The sequence below is a fragment of the Cetorhinus maximus genome, chromosome 3 (genome assembly GCF_964194155.1).
Source record: "Cetorhinus maximus chromosome 3, sCetMax3.hap1.1, whole genome shotgun sequence".
Taxonomy (NCBI): domain Eukaryota; kingdom Metazoa; phylum Chordata; class Chondrichthyes; order Lamniformes; family Cetorhinidae; genus Cetorhinus; species Cetorhinus maximus.
The window spans coordinates 125,261,798-125,282,934 of NC_135881.1; the positions used below are offsets into that span (position 1 = coordinate 125,261,798).

The 21,137-nt window shown below is 46.3% G+C and overlaps 1 protein-coding gene across 5 annotated transcripts in view; it reads right to left on the reverse strand.

Annotated features, from left to right (window-relative positions):
- fam133b (family with sequence similarity 133 member B) overlaps nucleotides 1-21,137 on the reverse strand; it is a 112,040-nt gene that overhangs the window by 42,803 nt on the left and 48,100 nt on the right. The gene's annotated exons all lie outside the window — the stretch shown is intronic.

Below are 21,137 nucleotides of genomic sequence, written 5' to 3' on the forward strand. Positions count from 1 at the left end.
GTTCACCAGGCTCCATGATCCTGATGTGCTCCTCCTGCAGGATGAAAGAGAGAGACATGTGGGTCAGCATGGGTGTACTAAGAACCTGTCCTGGTTAAGTGTGAAGGCCCATTAACACATCCCAGAGAGCGCTGGCCACCACTTGGATGGCCAGAGTTTAGTGCGCTGCATGGCTGCTCAAAACCCCACCCACCTCCACCCTACTCCATCCAACTCGTTGGTGACAGCTTTGCCCACTGGACAGCATGCTGTGCTCTCAGCTCAGGCACAGGCATTCTCCTAACCCACACTGCAAGGCTGCCCTGTTAGCTTGGACCATGTGGGAGGCTGGTCCAAACTGAGATGCTGATATTGCAAGGGTCTGTGAGCACCTCCAGCAGTGACTGCTCCATGACCAGCTTTGGCGAGGAGATTGTACAATGTGTACAGTTGTCCAACTGTTCTGCAGTCCACTAAACCACTCTTAATTTGCAGCCTGTGCCTGAGGGGTGAAAAGCTCTGGAACACTTGGTGGCACTTTCATGCCTTTGCATTGCTTGAGTGGGCAGATAAGCTACAAGCCTGACTCCAAACATATCAATGTGGCTGTGCCTGAATTGTCTCAGTTGCAGAGGAAAGGTCGCTTTGTACAGGTTTCCCTAATGCATGGCCACTTCCCTCACCCACCCTACCCCCCCCACCCCATTGGTGCTTGTGCACTACATTCAACCGCAGGGCAGCCCTAGCACCATCCCCACCAACGAGTCACCTCAACCGCAGTGCTGCCCTTGCGCCCCCGCCCCCTCTCAACACGCCTCAAGCTTGAAGTCCAACAGGCGATCCTGATGAGCCCTGTGCAACCTTACTGTACTCATCTCCCAGTTCCCCTCAATGTGCAGCCCACCACGTGCACGCCTTTTAAGTGCTGTTGTGAAACACATCGGCGTGCTTTCCCGCTGACGTGGGTGGACGATCCGCGATGGGTACGATGCCGGCGGCCAGTATTAATAATGCTATGCAGATGTATTACAATGAGGTTTTCAATGTCCAATAGCGGGAAATGTGGCCGCCATCGGCGGGCTGAGCGGACGATCGCAAACTGGTTTCACGCCGTCGTGACACTGATCACGCCATATTGTCCGCTCACGTCACTGAGCATGCCTGACGCTGGCGGACACAGAACATCCCGGCCAATGTTTATGAAACGACAACCGCACAAATTTATTTAAGTGGACAGAAGATCATGGGAAGGCCTGCAAACTCCTGAGCAAAGCTCCCCGAGTGTGCTGTCTCTGAACTTAGAGAATCAAATCCCAGGTCAGCTCTTTTCGCTATTCACTGAAGCCTTCATTTTGCTGAAGTCTTGCCAAATACTAGTATAGTACTGATTGCAGTTAACAAGTTTCAAAAGATGAGAACCCATTTGGCTGTTGCAATAGTTGCATGTGAACTGGCTGAGGTGGAGCAATCTGCGAGAGAGGAACAAGGTTTCAATCATGAGCTGACTTTGCATCACCTCAAGCAATTAAAAAGGGACAATTAAATTAATTCTTTGCAATTTCTGGATGGTTTGAAGGCTTCCCTGTGGAAGTACCATGAAGGCCATTGGGATAGGGGAAAACTACATTTTGCTGATGAATGAATTCAAAAATTTTTATGATCTGTTTCATTTTTTCTCTCTGCTTTATTACTTGTCCATTAAAAATGGAGGGCTGCGTTGTTTTTATGATAGATTTACCTCAATGCTTCGTAAGAAATTTCAGATTTTAGAAATTTTGAGGACCTTACACCAATGAGAGGGGCCAATCTTTCCTCATGATATACTCATTGGCTTGGTATATACGTTTACAGAAAGTGCTGTAAGAGTTCAGCAGGTCTGGCAGCATCTGTGGAGAGAGAAATGGAGATAAAGTTTTGAGTCCAATATGACGCTTCTTCAAAACCAGTTCCGAAGAAGAGTCATGTTTAGTTCAAAATGTTAACTCTGTTTCTCCCTCCACAGATGCTGCCAGACCCGCTGAGGTTTTTTTTTTTTAGCACTTTCTGTTTTTATTTCAGATCTCCAGCACCTGCAGTATTTTGCCTTCAGGTTAATACTTCTGTCAATTCCAACTTTAAAAGCTCAAGGCAAGGAGTTTTAGTTCGATGCTGGGTTATCACATAATCACGATTGTCTAACAATAGGAAAATCATGTTAAAAGTGGGAGGCAATTAATCATATTCATGTTACTATTAGGGAAGAATATGATCATGAACCAGAAAGCTGAAATGAAACCATAGGAGCAGGAAAGTGAAGAAACCTTTATGAAATAGAAAACATGTCACAAGGCATAACTGTCACAGTTATTCCAGATATCTGGGAAGTGTTTAAGAAGGTCCTTAAGCCAAGCAACCAAATCCAGGTAGCGTTTCTGTTTGCCTAATATGGAAAGCAAACCCTTCCCCTCTAGGGTACAGTCCCTTTCCAAATTCGGGCACCCTAGATGCATGTGGCAAAACCAATGAATAAGAACAAATGGTTGCAGATCAAATGCTGTAGTTTAGCCAATTTACACCAACTTTCACCAATGAGTTCCATTATAGGCAGGGATGAGAGAGAACTGAAACCCTTTCTCTTACTGTCTGTAATCAGTGTGTTTTTTAAGAGGAAGATGTGTATGTTTCTGAATCCCTGAGTGTATGGACTATTCAAATAACTAGTAGCAAGCTTTTCATGGGTATAAATAAAGAGGACTATTTCTTGATGTGTTCACCCTGAAAATCACTCACTTATCCACTCGCACACAAGTACACACGAAAGGAAAAGACAGTTAAAGAGAATAGTGCACTTTTACAAGTTATAAACAAAAGAATAGTTTGTAATTCACGTGATTGGCTCCTCTTGGAAAACACAAGGTGCAGGACTGTTGAAGAAAAGGTTTTTCATTCCTGAAGTGTAGTTTAGGTGGATTCAAAAGCCAAAGTTTTATACCAGAGCCATTGCAGGTTTCTCTCGAAGATATGGACTTCCTGCAAGTCATGGAGTTAGTTACTTGTGCTGTCATTACCAGTAGGTCAATTTGCTGTATTGGTGGACTTGAAAAGGAATAGGCTTGAAGACCTTAAGATATTACCATTTCCAGTTCTTAAGGCATAGGTGTTGCTGCCCTTCTGTTACTGCTGTTTCTGCAGTTTCATGTTTATTGTGCAGACAGCACTTAAAAATTTAAATAGGGGAACCAACGTGGCTGCCTTATCATGCAGTTTCCCACAGCTCACGTCCAAGTGTTGTGTTGGGCTTAAGTAGATTAGCCACAACCTAGATTATTATTTGCAGACGTTCATCTTGAGACAATCACTGTCTTGGGGCAGAATCTTTCCCTCGTCGGAAGGGCGCGCGCCCGAACCGAATGAGAGTAAAACAGTGCGGGATGACATCATCGCACATTCTTGCGATCTTTCACTCAGTGGGTGCACGCAGGTGCCCAGAGCAGTGCCTGTCATTAATTAACTGGCCACTTAAGGCCCTTAATACAATTGCCTGAGATTTTTCGTTGCCCGTGTGATTTTTCTGCTTGACGCATGGGTAAAGTGGGCAGGCGGCCAGCCGACATTTCCTCAAACCTCATCCAAGGGCGGGATAAAAAGGGTCAGCAGCATTGCCAGTGTGAGTAATGAGGAGTTTTGGAGATGTTTGCAGCTAGTTGCTTTTTGGTATTTGACAGCCTCATCTTTGTTGAAGGCTTTATTCTTAGCATTTCCAAGCCTCATTTCAGGACTCCTTGCTGTCTGCCAGGTCCCCAGAGGATTCAGACAGTGTGGACGCTTCCAGGTATCAGGCAACCTTCCCTTACCCTGGTAATGGGGATTGTGGTCTCTGCTGGGGGCACCTCCTCTGAGGAGGAAGAGAGGGGCAGAATGGAGAGGAGGCCACGTGTCCCTATGCAGCTTCCAGGGGAGGGACCTGTGGGAGGAGAGGTTCAGGCACAAGGGGCGCAGGATCAGCAGGTAATCCAAGGCGGAAGGGGCCATAGAAGAGGCCACTATCCTGCTGCCAGGATGTACAGGCGGTGATGCAGCTACCTCAATATGTCTGAGGTGCAATGCTGAAAGAGGCTCCACCTCTCAAGGGAGACTATGTCTTCCATTTGCCAGATGATTGGGCCTGAGATCAGATCCGACTGTGTGGCTGGACACCCTATGCCAGTGGCTCTGAAGGTCACATTGGCACTCAACTTCTATGCCTCTGGCTCTTTCCAGGGGTCAGTGGGGGATCTGTGTGGATTTTCCCAATCAGCTGTCCATAGTTGCATCAAGCTGGTGACAGAAGCTCTGTTCAGGCAGGTATAACCTTTATTCTTTACCGTACGGACGCGGCCAACTAGGCTGAGTGAGCCAGACGCTTTGCAGTGATTGCTGACTTCCCCTGCGTCCAGGGTACCATCGACTGTAAACATGTGGCCATCAAGGCGCCAGCAGGTGAGCCGGGTGCCTTTGTCAACAGGAAGGGATTCCACTCCATGAACGTGCAGATAGTGTGTGACCACAGAATGCAGATTCTACAAGTCTGTGCAAGGTACCCAGGCAGCTCCCATGACGCCAACATCCTGAGGCACTCCCAGGTGCCGAGGCTCTTCAGTGCTCCAGCTCGACTGGATGGATGGCTGCTGGGTTCCAAGGGTTATCCGTTGACGAGATGGCTCATGATGCCTCTCCGCCACCCAGGAACAGAGACAGAGAAGCGTTACAATATGAGTCATGGCTCCACAAGGGCAATGGTATAAGTCTTCCCAAGATGCACCTCCGATGCCAGGGCCATTTAGTGGGGGCACAACAATACCCCCAGAGCAAGTGTCACTGATCATGGTTGCATGCTGCGCTCTCACAAACTGGCATTGGCAAGGGGGGACCCACTGGAGGAAGAGGATCAGCTGCACAGGCCACAGGTGTTGAGTTCAGTAGTGAGTCAGAAGAGGAGCACGGTGAGGAGAGCACTGAGGGCATAGAGCCAGACCTCGGTAACCTCCAGAGAGGCAGGGACACCTGGTACCCCTTGATCCAATGCTCCTTCAGCTAGGCTACCAAAGATCAGCTTCACCCACATGCCAGGGCTGCCGTCTCCATCCCGGATGTCTGAAATGATCCTTTCATTTGAACACAAAGAACACTCAGTGCCTGTGCAACAAAGTTCAGAGTCACGTGCGTCCAGCATTACATACTGGCGTTCCCCGCACCAATGAAATAAAAAGGTGAAGCATACTCAGACCATGATGACAAAACCAGATTTATATCATTTTGACATGTGCAGACTACTTACATCAACCTCTCTAGTCTTAAGTCCCAGGCCAGTATACATTAACTAAACATAAATGAACATAAAATCACCCATGACCTGTCCCTCTTATGCTCATGGTGCCTTTAACTTAAGCTTGCAAGTGCTACGTTTAGGTGCTCCCCCCTCGCTGGCACCAACATTGGAGATGGCTGCTGACCTTGCTGTCTTGTTGGACTTGATGACCTTGACGGTCGTCCATTGACCAGTAGAGCCCATGCTGGCCTTGCCTGGGAGGGAATGACCAGTGCCATGGCTGGCATCTCCCTAATCACTGCAGCCTCATCAGATGGCATGGTCACTGGCGGAGGGGCGGAGGAGCTGCTGCCATCATCCAGAGCACCCTGAGAGGAGCCCGCAGAGATGACAGGCAGCTCAAGCGCCAACATGAGGTTGCTGTGGACATCCTTGCTCACCATTGATTGTCGGGCACCTAGCTGGGATACTGGGTGCCTCAACCATCTCCCGCATGGACACTGACCACCCGAGGTCATTACCTGTGTGAGGGCTTACAGGTCTGAGCGCAACCCCAGGAACCCCTCGGGTTGCCTCTCCATGAGAGTTGCCACTCTCTCAATGGAGGAGGCAGTGCGCACGCCCATGATGGTCAACGCAGTCCTCACGCTCCATCAAGGAGACCATGGCACGCAGACCCTCGTGGATCTCCGCCAGATGCTCCAGCACATCTCGCATAATATCCAGCATCTGCCGCCTAATGGACAACTCCAGAGGCTCATCATCAACCTTCGACTGAGCATTGTCCTGATCCCCAGCAGTCCTCCGACTGCCGGCGCCCTGGGCACTCTTTGCCTCCGCCTGCACCTCAAGCAAGTGTGAAGTTACTTCACCAATGTGCACCGAGATACTAGCCGCCGTTCTAATGTGCACCGAGGTGCTGGTATCTGCGCTGGTGCCTGCTTCAGACAGCGGGTGTGACGCAGGGGACAGTGATGCCTGGTGTCCTCTGGTGTCAGGGGTGGGCTTTCAGGGTCTGCAGATGGGACGCCTGCTGGCAAGCCTAAAAGGGAGAAGAAGGACATGTCATTAGTTAAAGTCATCACACTGTCACTGTGCATGCCAGGCACCCTGGTGAGTCAACGGAGATCTGCATCATGGTGCCATCATCTTCCAACGATCAATGAGGATGCCAGGTTCGAGGCTCACATCAATGAAGAGACTGCACTAGAATAGTTGAACAATGCGAGAGTATCACCTCTGTGCACTGCACTCTTACCTTCGCCTGGCACCCCACCTCTCCACACCCAGTTGCATGGGGAGTGTGCTAGCCCTCCAGATCAAGGGTGTCATACTCGAACCGGGGGAGCAGCAGCAGCAGGTTGGGTGGGCCTCTACCTGTCCGTGACCTCTCTGCTTGGTTATGGCTTGTCTTCTCCTGAATGGACAGAGCAGCATTGATTAGTCCACTCTCTACCTGCAGCGCCATTGAAGCCTGACCAACCCCAGATGAGGGACACCTTGCAGAGCACACCTGAGTCATGGCCCTCGAGCCACAAGGCACTCGGTCCAAGCAGCCAGGGCTCAACCCCTTGGCCAGCTCCGGTGTGATTGACGGTAGACACTCAGACTCTAACACCCCTGAGTTCCATGGGGGTGGGGGGGGGGCGGCCGCACCTTAACACTTCTGCACACTGACCCACGCCAACACAGTACTCACCCTTCCTGAGTGCAGCAAATCATTGAAGCACTTCCAGCACTGCATCCATGTGCGCCGAACCACATCATGGCTGCTCACCTCCTCCCATGCCCTCGTGGTGAGGTGCAGTGGCCTCCACCTCCCATCCCTGGGGACAACGGTGTCCCTCCTCGCAGTCACCTCCTCCAGCAGGATGGCGAGGCACGCATCAGAAAAGCAGGGGGCCGAGTGCCACATGACCTGCCCTCCCGCCTGCTGTGTCCAGCTACACTCGACCTCATAACTTTGGTATTGAGCCCGCAGAACAGACGTCCTTCTGTGGCAGCCATCCAGGGGCTGCCTGGGCCGTTTTTAAACTGGCTGCCGGGTCACCATTGGACCCGGCGGCCAACAGGCCCCCTCCCCCGCCCAGCCCTTCCAGACCAGTGAGGAGCCGCGTTTCATGCTGGGTGGGCCTTAATTGGCCCGCAAGCGTGAAATTGCAGTCAGGGCCCGATTGCAGGCGATGGTCAGTTTCGCGGCCGCTCCCGTGTCCGCCCACCGTGCCCACCCAACGAGGGCAAAATTCAGTCCTTGGTTTCAGAACAACCCATTCAAACCAGGAACTACCTTGTGGGTGGTTTCAGGAAATGGGTAGTGACACATCTAGTCTGGAATGAGACCTTCTGCCCTTTCGAGGCAGCGTGGCAGTTTTTGCATCCACAGACCGAGAGTCAGGCGACCCTCGGTGGCCATGTACTGTAGTCCGTCATTGTCCATTTGAAAAGAAAAGTCAGTTCCAGAAGATTCCACACTGCGTACCGTTTATGTTTTAAAAGTTATGCTTATGACATGCCTTTACTGAGCATGAAGCACTAATAAATTTGATGCGACTAGTCCAATCATCATTACCTTATGCATTAGAGTACTTATTGCAGCCTTATCTGAACCTGTGTGAGAAGAATTAAAATCGCTAATGAAAAGGCTAAATCTTCAAGTTCCATCAATAAGCCAGGTCAGCTGGCCACCCATCAATAGTGTTCCTGAGTGACACAAACCCAATGCTGCTCAGCTATCCAATTACTGAATATGCCACTATTCTAACCTTTAATTTTGAAGCCTGCCAGCTTGGAGTGACTTTTACACAAAGCGACAGTGCTCACCACCCTCACCGTGAAGGATGATCACTAGTTTCTCAGCATACAACTGAGAAGATTGGCTTTGAAGCTTTAGTCCATTAGTATCAGGCCTCCTCATGAGCAGCATAATTCATCCTGAAATGTGTTAACACATTGCCACATTGATATGCATTGATATGCATACAATTTGGACAACATCATATCTCATTAAATGAGAGATTCATCAGTTGAACAGGCACAAGATTCTTGCCTCTTTCTATCCCAATCATGAATAGACATCAAGCCTGCATGTAGTGAGTTCTCCTACATAGCATCCAAAAAAATCACTCCATCCACTGTTGTCATAAGTCTCAGATTTCTCTTTTCAGCTATATCATGGAGGTTTACTTTCAACATGGTGGACAATCCTACACACTGTAGTTTGTGATGATGTTGCAAAATCTAATCCCACCACCAAGCTTACTCATCACCAGCTGCATAATCCAGATCCTCATGTGATGGTCTGTGACAAAGGGACTTTCCCACCATATGACTTACTTCCCCTGTCCTGGATACCACTTGCAACTCCAATTTTACATAAGAAACATAAGAAATAGGAGCAGGAGTAGGACATTTGGCCCCTCAAGCCTGCCCCGCCATTCAATAAGATCATGGCTGATCTCCCCCAGGCCTCAACTCCTCTTTCATGCCAGCTCCTCGTAGCCCTCAACTCCCCGATATTTCAAAAATCTATCTAACTCCTCTTTAAATACTTTTGGTGATCTAGCCTCCACAACTCTCTGGGGTAGAGAATTCCAGACATTCACTACCCTCTGAGAGAAGAAATTCTTTTGCATCTCAGATTTAAATGAGTGTCCCCTTATTCTGTAACTATGTCCCCTGGCTCGAGATTCCCCACTGGTGGAAACATCTTCTCAACATCTACCCTGTCAAGCCCCCTCAGAATATTGTACGTTCCAATAAGATCACCCCTCATTCTTCTAAAGGCACAACCTTGATAAGTCAGCCCCTTCCTCCCAATTCCATTTGCCTTCTTAATTATTTGTTGCACCTGCATGCTAAATTTTTGTGTTTCATGCACAAGAACCCCCAGATCCCTCTGTGTTGCACTTTATTGGAGTCTCTCTCCATTTAAATAATAGTCTGCCTTTTGATTCTTCCTACCAAAGTGCATGACCTCACACCTTCCTACATTAAACTCCATCTGTCAAGTTTTTGCCCACTCACTCAACCTGTCTACATCCCCTTACAGATTCCTTATGTCCTCATCACAACATGCCCTCCCACCTATTTTTGTATTATCAGAAAATTTGGACACATTACACTCTGCCCCCTCCTCCAAGTCATTAATATAGATAGTAAATAATTGAGGTCCGAGGGCTGATCCTTGTGGCACTCCTCTAGTTATGTCTTTCCAACCTGAAAAAGAGCCATTAATCCCGACTCTCTGTCTTCTGTGTGTTAACCAATCCCCAATCCATACTAATACATTACTCCCCAATACCGTAAGCTCCTATCTTGTGCAATAACCTTTTATGTGGCACCTTATTGAATGCCTTCTGGAAATCCAAATACACTATATCTACCAGTTTCCCTTTATCAACTCTGCTTGTTATATCCTCAAAGAACGCTAGCAAATTTGTCAAACATGATTCCCCTTTCACAAAACCATGTTGACTCTGTTTGATTATGTTAAGCTTTTCTAAATGCCCTGCTATTTCTTCCTTAATAATGGACTCTAGCATTTTCCCAACAACAGGTGTTAGGCTGACTGGACTATAGTTTCCCACTTTTTGTCTCCCTCCCTTCTTGAACAGGGGTGTCACATTAGCGGTTTTCCAATCCACTGGGACCCTTCCGGAATCCAATGAGTTCTGGAATATTTCGACTAATGTCTCCACCATCTCTGCAGCCACTTCCTTTAAAACCCTTGGATGCAGGCCATCAGGTCCTGGTGACTTGTCTGCCTTTCGTCCCATTAGTTTGTCAAGTACTTTGTCCCTCATGATAGAGACTGTTACAAGATCTTTCTTCCCATTAGCTCCTTGCTTACCTGACATCTTTAGGATGTTTATAGTGTCCTCCACTGTGAAGACCGATGCAAAATATTTGTTTAAGCTATCTGTCATTTTCCTTTTCCCCGTTATCAATTCTCCAGTCGCATCCTCCAAGGGTCCCATGCTCACTTTAGCTACTCTCTTTCTTTTTATATGCCCGTAGAAGCTCTTGCTGTTTGTTTTATGTTCCTTTCCAATTTACTTTATTCAATTTTCTCCCTCTTTATTAGCTGCTTAGTCATCCACTGATGGTTCCTAAAAAATTCCCAATCCTCTGGACTACCACTAGTTTCGGCTGCTTGGGGTATGCCTTAGTTTTTGATTGGATACTCTCTTTGACCGACTTTGTTAACCATGGGTGGTTCATCCTTCTCATCGAGTCCATCTTTTTGACCGGGATAATTTTTTGCTGAGTGTTATGAAATATCTGCTTAAATGTCTGTCACTGCTCATTCGCTGTCCTTCCCCTTAATCTATTTTCCCAGCCCACTTTAAACAAATCTTTCTTAACTACTTTAATTACATCCTTAATGGCCTTAATAATGTTAACTCTGTTTCTCCCTCCACAGATGCTGCCAGACCTGCCGAGTATTTCCAGCATTTTCTGTTCTTATTTCAGATTTCCAGCATCTGTGGTATTTTGCTTTTATTTTAGGTGGGAATGCAATTTGTGAGGAGGGTGCAAATAGAGTAAATGAAGGAAATGCAGACATCATGAGAATATTTCTTACTCAAGCACAGAAGCATTGCTGGATTTCCACATACTGAGCACCTATTAAGATAACAGAACTGAAAAACCTACAGGCTAAATTATCTTTGGCCAGTCATGTATGGTCTCATAATACAGCACAGATGGAGGCCATTCAGTTTATCATGTTTCTGCCAGCTCTTTGGTAGAGCTAACCAATTAGTCCCACTCCCCACTCTTTTCCGATAAGCCTATAAGAAAAACTTCAATTATTTATCCAATTCTCTTTTGAAAGTTATGATTGAGTCTGCTTCCACCACCCTTATAGGTATTACATTACAGCCAGGGCCCTCGTCTCTGCCAGCCAATTGTTGTCGGAGTTAACCATATGGAGGTGCGGGTTCTTAAGCAGCAGCTCCCCTAAGCAGCTTCTGCAAAGGCTCAAGGATATCAAGCAGTTAATGAACAGGAGCTGTGTGTCATAATTCAGGACACTGGTGAAAGAAATGTGTTGCCAGCACACACACCACTTGGAAGATGATCATGTTGGTATTTCTGCAGGGCCTGAGGGCAGGAAGTTGGAACTTGGTGCAGAAGTATACATCAGTGTCTGACTTCCCTGCCTAAGCAGGAGCCTCAGAACCACAGTGTTCATCAATGTTTCCTTTTGATCAAAGTGACCAACAAGTACAATAGCATAATGTCAGTGCTTGACTCTATAGGACAACACTAGAGCGGTCCTGTCCTAGGTAAGTGGTGACTTTGATTTTATTCCTACTGTTTTCTGTCTGTTAACCAATCTTTCCTAAAATGTGGTGTACAGAGTTGGGCAAAGTACTCCAGCTGAGGCTGAACCAGTGTTTCAGGAATTTTCATATAGAATTACATAGGATTTACAGCACAGAACCAGGTCATATCTTGGTGTTTATGCTCCATTTAAGTGTCTCCTCACCCTACTTCATCTAACTCTATCAGCATGACCTCATATTCCGTTATCCCTTGTGTTTATCTAGCTTTCACTGGCCCGGCTTCCTCGAAACGGCTGAGCTGGATTCCCAGTATTGGAGGTGTTCCGAGCAAAGAGCCAAAGCATTCCTAGCAGGCAGTCCACCTTCCACCCATCTACCAGGCATCCAGAACCTTTGTTCCAGTTAATCTTTGCAGAGGACATGGCCGAGCCCATTTGCTGTTACTCATGCATCCTCCGCAAGCAGCGGGATCCATAAGTACAAGGAACAAATCATCAGTGTAAGGCGACATCACTGCCTCCATGCCTGACCCAAAACAGCCAGTCCTAAAAACCCCTTCTGCAAGAGGTGGCAGAAAGGCTTCAAATGGGGAAGTCAGATCCAGGCAAATACATATTTATAATCCATCCATACCTTCTCCTCTCTAGGGAAAGAAACATGCTCGACAGATCAGCCTTCTAATAATGGTGATCAGATGCATATTATTATGGATGGTGTTGGACTGGTAAGGGTGGATTATCTGAGTTTGCTCAGTACTGATGAACAGGCATTGTCCTGGCAAAGATCTTGAACTCCATACTAAGGAGGTACGTCAGGCACCAGTTTTTTAAATGCAGCAGGACAACAACTTCTCAGCACCAAAAAGGGGCATTTCTGTGGTCGATAGGCTTTACTACAGGATCTGGGGATAGTTCTCTGAGGAAGCCCCAGAACAAGCTGTGGAACTCCAAGGTCAGCCCATTTAGTCTCAGGGCTTTGCTCTTTGTGGGTTAGCAGATGGCATTGGTCAGCCAATCCAACCGCAGGCTTTAGCCCTTAAGGGCTGCTGAAGGGAATTGGTCAGTCCATTAACTTCAGGGCTTTGCATCTTGAGAGCTGGTAAAGAGCATCGGTGAGCTCCGCTAGGCTCAGTTGAGCAGTTCAGTGCCCTGAGGGTTGGCCTTCGGCAAAATCTGCAAGCAACCTTGCTGGATGGACCCAGAGAAAACAGAGGCTCATACTGGGCACAGGCCCTGGCACTGATCCCAAGGGACCAGGAGCTAGGGATGTCCTAGCGAATATAAGAAGGTGTGATCCAAACCCTGAAGTGACATCATGTACATCTTCAGCTTCTTCATCAATGACCTTCCTTCCAACATAAAAGTGGGGATGCTCGCTGATGATTGCACAATGTTCAGCACCATTCGCGACCTTTCAGATACTGAAGCAGTCCATGTCCAAATGCAGCAATACCTGGACAATATCCAGGCTTGAGCTGACAAGTGGCAAGTAAAATTTGTGCCACACAAGTGCCAGGCAATGACCATCTCCAACAAGAGAGAATCTAACCATCGCCCCATAACATTCAATGGCATTGCCATCGCTGAATCCCCTACTATCAACATCCTGGGGGTTACCATTGACCAGAAGCTGAACTGGACTAGCCATATAAATACTGTGGCTACAAGAGCAGGTCAGAGGCTAGGAATCCTGTGGCGGGTAACTCACCTCCTGACCTCTCAAAGCCCATCATCTACAAGGCACAAGTCAGGAGTGTGATGGAATACTCTCCACTTGCCAGAATGAGTGCAGCTCCAATAACACTTAAGAAGCTTGACACCATCCAGGATATAGCAGTCCGCTTGTTTAACACCCCACCCGCAAACATTCACTCCCTCCACCACCGACGCACAGTGGCAGCAGTGTGTACCACCTACAAGGTGCACTGCAGAAACTCACCAAGGCTCCTTAGACAGCACCTTCTAAACCTACGACCGCTACCATCTAGAAGGACAAGGGCAGCAGATACATGGAACACTACCACCCGGAAGCTCCTCTCCAAGCCACTCACCATCCTGACCTGGAAATATATCACTGTTCCATCACTGTCGCTGGGTCAAAATCCTGGACTCCCTTCCTAACAGCATTGTGGGTATACCTACGCTACAGGGACTGCAGCGGTTCAAGAAGGCAGCTCACCACCACCTACTTAAGGGCACTTAGGGATGGGCAATAAATGCTGGCCTAGCCAGTGACGCTCACATCCCATGAATTAATTTTTAAAAACATTCCTTGGGATCTGACAACTTACGGTTCCTTCACCGTGCCTATCTTCTCTTTGTACACCTATTGGAGGGCTGCATCTTTGATGATGAAATGGATGGGACTCATGCACCTCCTTCTTCATTCACCTGACTTCTGACGCCTGCCTCTTAGTCAATCCCTTGCGTCTTCTTGGCAGATGGGATAGATATGAACCCTGCCCACGTCCCAGCATCACCTCAAAGACCACCCACCCTACCTTCCCCTACCATCTTCCAGAAACAATGGACTGAGCACTGGTATCACTCATATTCCAGCAGCTGTTGTTAAAGTGCCAAGACAATAGACCCCACTCATGCATGGAGTATAGTACCAATTTTCTGATCTTTACATTCCCAGGACAAAGATGAGAAAAATTGCCTACTGTTCTTGAAAGATATTTCCTTTGTGCAGGGGGGTGATAAGCGATGCCTAATGTCTGCTACTGCTGCTTCTAAGTGCCAGAAAGGAGGCAGGACAAGCATTCATGGCATTGGGCATGGCTGACACAGAACCTGAGCACTTAAAATGTACATGGCAAAGTAATTTAGATTTTTGAGATCACAGCAGGTTGTTAGTGAAATCTTTATTTGTTTTGCAGTTGATTAACTGAGTAGGGCTTTCACTGACCACATGTCAGGATTTTGTCTCTCCTGCCCTCTCTGTCATGTGCATCCGTAACAGTCACTTCTCATTCTTTGGTGGTCGTCTGCTTTCTGGCACCTCCACTGTCCATTAATTAGGAATGATTGAGGGCCTGGATGTACCTTCAGCTTGATAGCTAGCCACCACATCCATGGCAACTGCAAGCGTAGCACTGCTGCTGAACATTTCGTCAAACTAACCACCGATCTACCCAACAGTAGAACTTTTGGGTGCATGTAGGTTCTAACATGTAGCATCATCTCAAGGCTGTCTGTATCCAAAATTGCAACATTTTCAAGTCAACCAAAAGAGATTCATTAACATTTTGACTCAAGTTCAGTTAACCTTTCAATAGCTTTTTTTATATTCGATCACAGGATGTGAACATCATTAGCTATGCCAGCAGTTACTGCTCATCCCTAATTGCCCTTGCTCAGAGGGCATTTAAGAGTCAACCACATTGCTGTGGGTCTGGAGTCACATGTAGGCCAGACCAGGTAAGGACGGCAGATTTCCTTCCCTAAAGGACATTAGTAAACCAGATGGGTTTTTACAACAATTAACGGTGGTTTCATGATCACCATTAAACTTTTAATTCCAGATTTAAATCAAATTCAATCATCTACCGTGGTGGGATTCAAACCCAGGTCCACCAAAGCATTACCGTGGGTCTCTGGATCACTAGTCCAACGACAATACCACTACACCATTGCCTCCCCCTGCTTAATTAAAACAAAGCGTCGTGAAGGTCACAGGTGGGTGTTGACGCGGTGTGATTTCTTCCCAGTGTCAAAGTAAAGAAATTCAATGAAATTACTTCCAGCAATATAGCATCACTCTGCATTTTCAAATATAAGTTAACAGGGGTGTGATTCAGAAACATAGTTAGGCCAATAACTTGAGAATGATCCACAATACATTGGAGCAGACACATTTCAATATTTTAAACCCTTTGTGCTACCTGAATCATTGTGGTTCATTCATATGCTTCCCAATAAATTTATAGTGGAAATTAGAAATGGGGCTCAATCTAACCCCGGAGAGAAGCAGTATGATGTCCCCTGGAGGAGGCAGTTATTTGGTACAACATTCCTTGATGTATAACTCCATTGTAATGTCAAACCTAATTTAAAAATTCTTCAGGGGATCATTTCAACCCTCGGGGAACTTTTCAAACCTAGTTAGAGTTGACTTAAATATTTAGAGGGTTTAGATACTGTTGACCATGCTTTCTAAATATTTGGGGGGAGGGGGTGGTGGGGGGTTAGGGGGAAGTTTGAGGACTTTCCTGACCTCCTACCATAATTGATGGAAATTCAAATCCTGGAATAAAAGGTAGCCATTTGCACTGTTGTCCCAGAGTTTCCACCAATCTTCCAGTGAAGTGATGGCAGGACTTTGGAAGAACACTCCACGGAAGATTCAGGTGTTAAATTCTAAAGCAAAATACTGTGGATGCTGCAAATCCAAAATAAAAATAGAAAATGCTGGAAAATCTCAGCGAGTCTGGCAGCAGCTGTGGAGAGAGAAATAGAGTTAACGTTTCGAGTCCATATGACTCTTCTTCAGAGCTGAAGAGAGGTAGAAATGTGATGGGTTTTATACTGTTGTAGAGAGGGGTGGAGCAGGTTGTCTCAACTGAAACCGTGACAAGAAACTTTTTCTATTCCTTTCAGGTGTTAAGGGACTCAAGCTCCAAAAACTTATTGGTACCAATGCCCATCTGGGTCCTTCCATCCCTTCCCATTCCCCTGATGCTTCTTCTAATCTCAGCCTTTGCCATGTATTCACCATACCCTCTGACCTTCCTTCCCTGATGCTGAACATTCTGTACTCAGCAATTGATTCAGTTTCATCCCCTTATGCCTTCACCTCAATGAATTCCGAGCTTGGCACGAAGCTGAACTCTTCTTCCGTCGCCTTCATCTCCGTGCTCACTTCTTTTGGCAGGAGTCCTACCCCCATTCAATGGATCTATTTACCTGCCTTCAGTATTCTCCCTCTACCCAGACCCCTCCTTCTGGCCTTTTACCTGCTCTTGATCTTTTCATTGAGAACCGTCAGCATGACATTGGCCGTCTTAATTTCTCTGCTTCTCTCATCCACTCCATCCTGTCTCCTTCTGAACTTGCTGCACTCCATTCTCTTGGGTCCAACCCTGACATTGTTATCAAACCTGCAGACAAGGGTGGTGCTGTTGTTGTCTGGCGTACTGACCTCTAACTTACAGAGGCTGAGCAGCAACTCTCAGACACTTCTTCCTAACTCCTCCTGGACCCTGATCCCACCACCCCATCAAGCCATTGCATTCCAGGGCTGTCACTGACCTCATCTCCTCTGGAGATCTTCCTTCCAACCTCATAGTCCCCCAACCCCACACAAGCTCCTTCCCAAAATCCACAAACAGGACTGCCCTGGTAGACCCATCATTTTAGCCCGTTCCTGCCCCTTGGGACTCATCTCTTCTTATATTGACTCTATTCTCTTTCCTCTTGTCCAGTCTGTTCCCACCTACATTCATGATTTCTCTGATGCCCTATGACTTTTTAACAATTTCCAGTTTCCTGTCCTTAACTGCCTCCTGTTCACCATGGACGTCAAATCCCTCTACACCTCCATCCCCCACCAGGGTGGTCTGAGGGCTCTCCGCTTCTTCCTTGAATAGAGGCCTGAACAATTCCCATCGACCATCACTCTCCTCTGGGTGAACTTGTTCTCTCACTAAACAATTTCTCCTTTAACTTGTCTCACTTCTCCAAATAAAAAGTGTGGCTATGGGTACCCCCATGGGCCCCAGTTTTGCCTGTCCTTTTTCTGGGGTATGTGGAATATTCCTTCTTCCAGTCCTGCTCAGGTCCCCTCCCATAACTCCTTTTTCTGGTACATCAATGACTTTATCAGTGCTGCTTCATGCTCTCGTCTGAACCTGGAAAAATTTATCAAATTTGCTTCCAATTTCCACCACTCTTTCACCTTCACATGGTTCATCTCTGAAACTTCCCTTCCCTCCCTTGACCTCTCTGTCTCCATTTCTGGTGATAGATTGTTCATCAATATTCATTACAAGCCTACCGACTCCCGTAGCTGTCGCAACTACATCTCCTCACCCTGCCTCCTGTAAGGACTCCATTCCACTGCCCCAGTTTCTCCGTGTCCTTCGCATCTGTTCTGATGATGCTATCTTCCAAAATGGCGCTTCTGACTTCTTCCTTTTTCCTGAGCCAAGGATTCACCTCCACTTTGGTTGATAGGGCCCCCAGCCGTGTCCGACCCATCTTCCAGACTTCTGCCCTCACCCCTTCCCCTGCCTTCCAGAACCATGATAGGGTTCCTCTTGTCTTCGCTTTTCACCCCACCAGCCTCTGCATTCTAAGAATCATCCTCCACCATTTCCGCCAACTCCAGCATGATGCCCCCACCAAACACATTTCCCTCATCAGCATTCTGAAGGGACCGCTCTCTCTGTGACTCCCTGGTCCACTCCTCTATCACTCCCAACAGCTCATCCCCTTCCCATGGCAGCTTCCCATGCAATCGTGGGAGGTGTAACACCTGCCCCTTTACCTCCTCCCCCTTCATTGTCCAAGACCCCAAACACTCCTTTCAGGTGAAGCAGTGCTTCACTTGCACCTCCTTAAATTTAGTCTACTGCATTCGCTGCTCCCAATGTAGTCTCCTCTACATTGGAGATCAAACACAGATTGGGTGACCGCTTTGCGGAACACTTTCATTCAGTCAGCAAGCATGACCCAGACCTTCTTGTCACTTGCGATTTCAATTCATCATCTTGCTCTCATGCCCACATTTCTATCCTTGGCCTGCGACAATGTTCCAGTGAAGCCCAACGCAAACTGGAGAAACAGCACCTCATTTTCCGATTAGGCACTTTACAGCCTTCAGGACTTGAGTTCAACAACTTCAGACCATGAGCTCTGTCCTACATTTTGATATTTTTTTCCCCAACCCACTACCCCACAGGGCCATCTGTAACTTGTTCTTATGTTTTGCTTTCAAAGGTTGCTGACCCTTGTTCAGCTTTTAACAACTTCTGCTATCTGGCCGTTACACCACTATTAGCGTTCGCCTTAGTCTTTAACACTGTCATTGCCACTCCTTTTGTCTTGTGTCCATGACATCTTTGTCAAATCTCTCCTGAGCTCCCACCTATCCCTGAGCTTCTATTTTGCTCCACCTGCTCCATCCTCTATCCTCAACAGTATAAAACCCATCACATTGCTCCCTTTCTTCAGTTCTGAAGAAGAGTCATACTGATTCGAAACATGAACTCTATTTCTCTCGCCACCAATGCTGCCAGACCCGCTGAGTTTTTACAGCATTTTCTGTTTTTATGTTAAATTTTAACTGGTGTAACTTTGCACTCTTACACTTCCATAAGTGAGTTATGCTCACGGGGGGTATATTACAGAAAATCACGTGCATTAAGTTCCTGATTTTCTACCAATGGGTTTCCCTCTGTAATTGCACTGGAGATGTTACCAAATACATTGCATCACATTCCAACATAAGCTGCAAAAGATTCCAAGGGCTGAATTTTATGTCAACAGGATTCTAAACTCCGTTAACTCCGAAGTCAATGGAGTGCAGAATGACTCACTACATTTTATGGCTCAGCCCCAGCCACAAATGTCTCCCAAATTCTGGCCCAAGTCTGTGTGGAACACTGTCGCTAAAATTAAAGACATAAAATAGATGAACTGAAAGTAACTTGGACTTCCACATTTTACTAAATCTGCTGTATCATATTAAAATTGATCAGTTAGAATATAACTACTTGTTCATTCATTTTTGTTCCTTTCTTGGTTTTCTTTAATTAGTCCTATTCCATGCTTCACACATTTTGAGCTAATTGAGACCTTGGGTGAACGTTGTCAAGCACAATTACCATTTTTGTTAAAATTAATTTAATTATGAATAAACAAAATCTCAATTTGTGCACATTGTGGTTAAAGTTCCACATTAGCATCACACTTTCAGAAAACGCAGCCTTGCTGAAAGAAAATAGAACTGCTTGGGGGAATTTTCATAAAATCATAGAACGGTATATCATAAGAGGAGGCCATTTTGACCCATCATGCCTATGGTGACTCTTTATAAAGCTAACCAATTAGTTCTATGCCTTTGCTTTTTCTCCATGGATTTCAGGGCCCTTCTTCGAATCTTTTCAGACCACAGACCATCTCTCACCACATTCAGACCTCAGGACATCACCCACTCCCACTCCTCCCAACACTTTTGCCCTGTAGCCCAGATGTCTATCCCAATGCTATCAATTCCCACTATCCTTAATTCTCCAGTATTACATGTTGGCACCTAGCCGCAACTTAATATTCATCTTCCTTCTGATCTTCCTGTTTTGCTGTGCTTTCCAAAGTGCAAGTGATGAGGATTTAGTGCAAAGCCAAATGTGCAAGTAATGCTTTTTTCAAATGGAAGAATTACCTAAAATGCAGAATTCAATTCCAAAACACCATTAAAATCTCAGAATGCAACATAAAAATGTAATTCCACTCAAAATTCAATGGTCCTCAAAAAAGAAAATCATATATTACATATCCTTTATTACATAAAATAACATCTCATTGTAAAATCATGTATCCTTTGGCTCATCATGTTGTAGGAGATAAAAACATGGATGCACAATGGAAGGATCGTTTGTGCATGTAATACCAAAAGCAAATTTAAAGTCTCCAGGCTGTTCAACCACATTTGTCCACCTTAATTTTGCAAACTTAATTTTTAGTAACTTCCTAGCAACTTTGTGGTTGTGACTGATGCAATTTTGTGATGGCCGTTAAGGGACTGGCTGAGACAAGTGGGGAAAGCGGCAATTAAAGAATGTAACTGGGAGCAATGTAATTCTTGCATGTTTCGAAATTTATCACATTGGTAAATTTTAACTTTGAGCAGAGTCTGAAAACAGAAACATAACGCAAAGGAATTATTACAATGTCAAATTATGCTTCCCATTTTCATCAAATAAAAAGTGAATGTGCAATTTTACATGGAACTGAATCTGCAATTGCTATCAATTCATCTGTACATCTGCATTAAGGCAAAATCTGTTAAAACTCAATAAAGCTTGCACAGGTCCAATAACTGCTTTTGGACTTCGGCTAATAAAGGCAAGTATCCCATATGCCTTCTTAACCACCTTATCTACCCGCCCTGCACCTTCAGGGAACTATGGATCTGCACATCAAGATCCCTCTGATCTTCAGTGCTTTCCAGGGCCCTACCGTTTATACTGTAATCCCTTGCCTTGCTAGCCCTCCCCAAGTGCATTACCTCACACATTTCTGGGTTGAATTCCATTTGCTACCTGACCAGTCCATTGATATCATCCTGCAGTTTATGGCTATTCTCTTCATTATTTACCACCCTACCAATTTTCGTGTCATCCACGAACTTCTTGATCATGCCCCCTACATCTAAGTCCAAATTATTTATGTGCACCACAAACAGCAAGGGCCCCAGCACAGACCCCTGCAGATGCCCACTGGAAACAGACTTCCAGTCATAGAAACATCCCTCTATCATCACCCTCTGCTTCCTGCCTCTCAGCCAATTTTGGATCCAACCTTCCTCTTCGCCTTGGATCCCATGGACTCTTACTTTCTTGACCAGTCTGCCATGAG